Here is a 6,000-nt window from a genome sequence, read left to right on the forward strand (position 1 = left end):
CTGAAAAATGTCAACCCTAGGATTTTGTCGACTTTTAAAAGATCTTTCTCTAAGAAAATGGGAAAAAAAAACCGAGTTCACACATTATCCACTCGCTAGGAGGTGAATATTGTTGAATAGTCCGAGATAGCGAACCAATCAGATTGCTTAAATCACCAAGATCACTGAGTGTGTATATACTAAAACATAATGGCCGAACCTATTCCTAGGGCCTATGGTTGGAATGAAATAGAAGTCTATAAGCTATTCGATGGATAGTGTCTTTCTTACGATATGAGATATTCCAAGTAGTGTGATCTTCTGTAGTTCATCATGTATTTTGATGTTACCCTGGATCAGTTGGATATATTTTTCCAAACCCTTTCTTTATTAGTCCCAGGGCTCCAATCAGTACCGGAATTGTTGTGGTTTTCACCCCCCACATTTGTTAAAATCTCGATTTCAAGGTCTCTATTTTTTGACAGATTTTCGGTTGGGGATGGACATGTCAGTGAGTAGTCAGCTTTCTTCCTGTCTGTATTGGCATATCCCACAAGATTATGATGTTGTCTTTTTCTATTAATGCCTGGGGATCATGCTCGTACCATTTCTCCTTTGTGTTTCCATATGGTTTACATTCAGCTCTTTGCAGATGTTCCAGTGAAGTTATGTAGCGGCGTTGTTGTGTCTGCTAAAGGTATTCAGTTTTGTTCAGCTCCGGGCACCCTGCAACAATATCATCAATATTTTCCTGAAATTGACCACAAATCTTGCACATTGAGTCTGTACCATCTTTTAGGAGCTGGCTACGATAGCAGTTGGTCTTGGTGGCCTAGTCTTAGACATCAGTAATAAAGCCCTCCGTTTCGGACTTAGGCCCAGCTGTCTTAAGCCACTGGTTGGTCATTTGATGGTCTACATCCTTCTCATTTGCTCTTCTTAGGTATTGCCCGTGCATAGAGTTATCTCTCTATTTTTGTTTCAATTGATCTTGAGCAAGGCGCTGGTGCTTTTCAAATAACTTTTCTGGCATATACAGTTGGTTCCAGTGTTTCAGGGACGGGTCGAGTTCTCTTCTGAACATTGTAGCCTGGCTAGCTAGGGGTACTTTTTTTCATGCGCTTTAGCGATGATAAGAAGGGGTCATTTTTAGGTGTTAGGGTACGTAAGCCTATTGTAGCTGTTTTATAGGCAAGTTCCAGTTGGATGAGGCCCCCTACCACCGTCATTTCTGGGAAGGTACATTCTATCCACGTCTACTTTTGGGTGGTGTATCCTTTCTTAGGTGTGTAATTTTCTTGTTTTTCTATGTAGTTTTCTGATCTCACCCATTTTCCAGTCAAAGATGTTGCAGTATGTTAATGGCTTCCACTCTGTTAATCGCATCGAGTCACTACCAACATGAGTTCAATGAAAATCCCATGAAATGTTCAGGAAAAAACCCATGAATCTTTTTTCATGGTCATGAATATAGGAATTGTCAATTTCATGGCCTTCATTTATGGCCATAAATTTTCAATGAATTATATAACTGCCTTTTTAACAACCCGTGAAAAAAGTTTTTCATGGCCATGAAATTTTTCCGCCACCATGGAAAAAGTTTTTCATGGCCATGAATTTTTTTCGTCACCATGAAAGACGTTTTTTCATGGCCATGAAATTTTTTCGCCACCAAAAAGTTGAATTTCATGGGTCATCAAATATTTTTCATGGTCCATTAAATTCACAAACATTCCGAATTCGATATTCATGGGCCATGAAATTCCCATGAAACATGGGGAAATAATGTAAAAACCCACGCAAAGTCTTAAACCTTCAGAAATGAAAATAAATAGACAAAAGATCACAGGACATACAATTTCAGGAAATTAGTATATTCTCAGGAATAACCTGTGAAAATCCCTTACTATTGGGACTGCAAAATGCAGCTACAAAATAAAGAAAAAAGGGTTATGTAGTATTAACTTATCACTGGTGATTTAATTCGATAACATTTCACTGTTATCTTTATGCTCAGGTTGATTGGTTAGCACATATTAGTGCACCTGCTTCTGGTTTTAGTAGTTGTCCATATAAGTAAAAATACATGTATGATAATAATGTAGTGTTTTTATACGCCGTCAAAATGCAACATACCACTTTACCGCTTCTCCTTAAGCCGGTCCTTGTATAACTTGGAAGCATCAAATTAAAATACGTCCTTTGACTTTAGGCACACAGTAATGCTGTACCTTGATAAGACAAAGATGCTTCTTTTATAGATACAAGTCACCATCACCTTAAATACTTAATAAAAGCATCTCATTAGAAGGAAAAAATATCTAAATCTACAATGATATATTGAAGTGTGATAATGTTCCTCTCAATGTTTGAACATTTCGGTTCATTTCCTGTACTTTGCCTTCCTCCTTTACAACACAGTTAATTTCAATTAATCTACAAAAAATTGTTTACTCAGTTTTAACATGTATTTCAAGATCATTTTATTAATAATACAGTGAAAGCCTCTGGCTTGCGGCCACCTCGTTATTATGGCCACTATTTTTTGGGCTGCCTGGAAAATGACCATACATTTTCTTGTAAGTAGTATAGTACATGGCGGCACCGGCGCATATTATGTATTCTGGATTTGACCTTAGGTTTTTGATGACGTCAGCATTTTTTCCGAATTGGATTCCTGGAATTTGCCCTTGGGATTTTTCCTGGAATTTGGGTTAGACTATATGTTTTTTATTTTGACCTTGACTTTAATAATATCTAAGCCCAACCATAACACCATACTGAAATAGTTTGCGACCATATATTATTTTGGTTTTTCAGTCAGGATCTGGCTGATAGTTTTGATATTTATCCTCATTTGTGAATACAATATGAGAATGATTATTGGTTATTTTTTTGAGTCCAAAATCTATTTCGTCTGTTTCTGCTTTTTGAATCATTTCTAATATTTTATCCACAACAGGATCTTCGATTATTTTCTTTTTATAAGTATCTAAAATAGGATCTAAATAAAAGCTCTTACCGCATTTATAATCAGCTTTTTCTATTGCTTGCTCAGGCTCAATGAGTACTGATCCTTTGTATCCTTCACAAGTATTTTTTATGATGCCAGATAGTAGTAACAACCCACGGCATGAAATTCTTGGTTCTTTTAGTTGGTTTAATTGCTATAATGCTGATTTTAGAGCGGTTTTTGTGTGCTTTTGTACGACTTTTGACTTAATATTTGAGACAAGGCCCAATTCACTGGTTAATTTTTGTTTACTAAGGCTTACTCTACCATTTGGAGGAATATACATAGATATCAAACTAGTGCCTCCTGATAGCGATTGTTGTTTGGCTAAAAGACGGATAAAATCTTCCATATATATATTATGTATATAATTATGGAATGTAAAAAGGTGTGTTAAATAGATACTGACTTGTTTTTAGTTTGTGATAATTTTATTTTTCAATTCGGTGGACAACTTTATAATGCATTTCTAGTGTGTCCTTATTATAAAAGTGTTTGATGCAATATTTACACGGCACTCTGATGCCTTTCATATAATCATGGATATTTTTGCTAATCTTATCATAATCATTACTGAGTATAAATGCATAGCCATTATTAACGTATTTTTTCTTCATCTCCTTTTGTGCTTCTGAAATATGATAATTATTAGTTGGTGATTTGATTTCAATACAGAGGCCTTTATAATCTTTGTGATAATCGAGTACCATTAGATCAGGCTGTCCTCCCATATATCCTTTGTTATACGAATTCAGTCTCTTATCCTCAGTATCCTGATTTTCACCCAGACCGGCCACTAATATGGAATCTGGATAATATCTTCTTATGGGGTCCACTACTTTATAATGGAGGTCAGTCTCATTGCCAATCATGATCATCTTATTCCAGGGTTTATTGAATGGCATGTAGTAGCCATGTTTCCGGATGGATGGAAGGACTTTTGATGTTACCCAATGTTTGAACCTTTTTGCAGAAGCAGGTTTTGAGGATAAATTAAGAGAATATAGTCCAGATTCGTTTATTATGGTGTAATTTCTGGCTTGAACCTTTCGGCTCCGTTTTGGAGCTCCAGCTTATTATGCGCTTATCCTCACATGGAAGATGATCCCATATACATTTACTTATATTACAATATCCAAGTATAGTAGCTATTTCTTTACCAAGGAACCAAATATTCTGCTTTGCATCAAGAAATAAAGTCAACTCGATATTCATCTCTTCATTAGTATACTTTTTTTCAATCATATTTACCATATATATTGGTTACATAAATATTACTATCATACAGACCAAAAATATGGTAAATATGATAGATTAAAAAGTATGCTAGGCCTGAGGTGCCGTTTCAGCACATTAGACCTGACGCTCCGTTTCAGGGCATCAACAAAGCTGTCTCAATTTATTTCCCCCTTGTGTCATTTTATTGAGGGGGCGAAACGTCCACGCCAATGATTGGGGTATTTTGTTGACCCGGCGTTTTACAGGGGCAACAATCTGGGTTGAGGTCATAGACCAACCGCGTGAATCACGCTGTTGCCCAGAGAGGTGTGATAACTTTACTCCTCCTCTTCCTCTGTTTCAAAGATTGCACCTAGGACGCCAGTTAATGTCATCTCAGCTGATTCCAGCTTTTTGGATAGTAATTTCTTGTGGTATAATGTCGCAATTTCTTCCTCCAATTTTTGGATTTTAGTTAATAGTGCATTAAGCTCGGATTCCCTACTCTGGATTTTAGTATCAAGCTTTCTTATATGATCGTCCATATACTATTAGTTAGATAAATCTTGTAAGCTGCTCAGTGGAATCCAACTATTAAAGTCGTCACTATAGCCCAACCATTTTACAAGAGCTTGTTTCTTCTTATAATCCCTCCGAATGACCTTTTCACTGCGAAATACGTCCAGTTTTGCTGGTAGTAATTCTGGTTCATAAAAGCTGCCTTGTATTTCCTCATTATTTAGATCCTTTAATCTGTATGTGATTGGGTTTGTGGATTGGATTTTATCGATCAGCAATATCTCCTCTGTCCAGTTAGGTGTGTACCCTTTATCGAACACCTTTCTCTTGTACTTACTGATCTCACTTTATCACCAACCTTGAATTTAGGCTTAGATGACAACTGCTTCATATCACCATATAAATTGTAATATACGGCATTTTCATTCTTCTTCTTACTAGCTTCAACAGGAGTCATTTTAATGGAACTGTGTTTGGTGTTATTATACTGCTCCAATATTTTTGGTAGTATGTCGAGATATTGGGTATTTCCCTGGACAGTAAACTGTTTCCACATTCTGGTTTTAATTGTACGGTTCCATCTTTCACACACACTAGATTTTTCCTCGTTCTCAGTTGAATATAGTGTTATACCATTCTTTTCCAACAGTTCTTTTATATTTTTATTGTAATATTCTTTCCCCTTATCAGTCCAAAGATATTGTGGTTTACGGCCCTCTTTGAAGATGGTTTTGAATGCTTCTGTGACAGTTTCCCCTTTCTTATCCTTCAGTGGTACAATCCAGCCATATTTGGAGAATAAATCTAGTACCATGAGAAGATATCTATAACCTTTGTTCCATTTGCTGAACTGTTGCATCTCAACCAGATCTGAGCACCAAATTTTGTCAATACCGGTTGTAATAACACGCCGCCGAGTAAAGTTGCGTTTTATTGGTTTATGTAATTCGTCCGCTAATTGTTGTTGCCAACTGATACCCGACGGCTTTTCTAGTTTAAACCAAGACCAAGTTTCTCTTTTGTGTTTATTAGATTTCTAGCTAACCAGTGTCCCCATTGTCGTTCATTATAGGGAATGGCGTCTAATGATTTTACCATTTTACGGTCAGCTTTATTTTTGCACTTTCGGTTATCACCACAAACACTATAATCAATATCATGCTGCATGGCCACTGCATCGGTTGGCCCAGTTGGTTGATCATAAATTTCTAATATTTCACCAGTTTTTGGATTGTATCTTACTTGATTTTCGAGATCGTTGTAGGGGCCTG

Source organism: Porites lutea, chromosome 5 (assembly GCF_958299795.1).
Source record: "Porites lutea chromosome 5, jaPorLute2.1, whole genome shotgun sequence".
NCBI lineage: Eukaryota > Metazoa > Cnidaria > Anthozoa > Scleractinia > Poritidae > Porites > Porites lutea.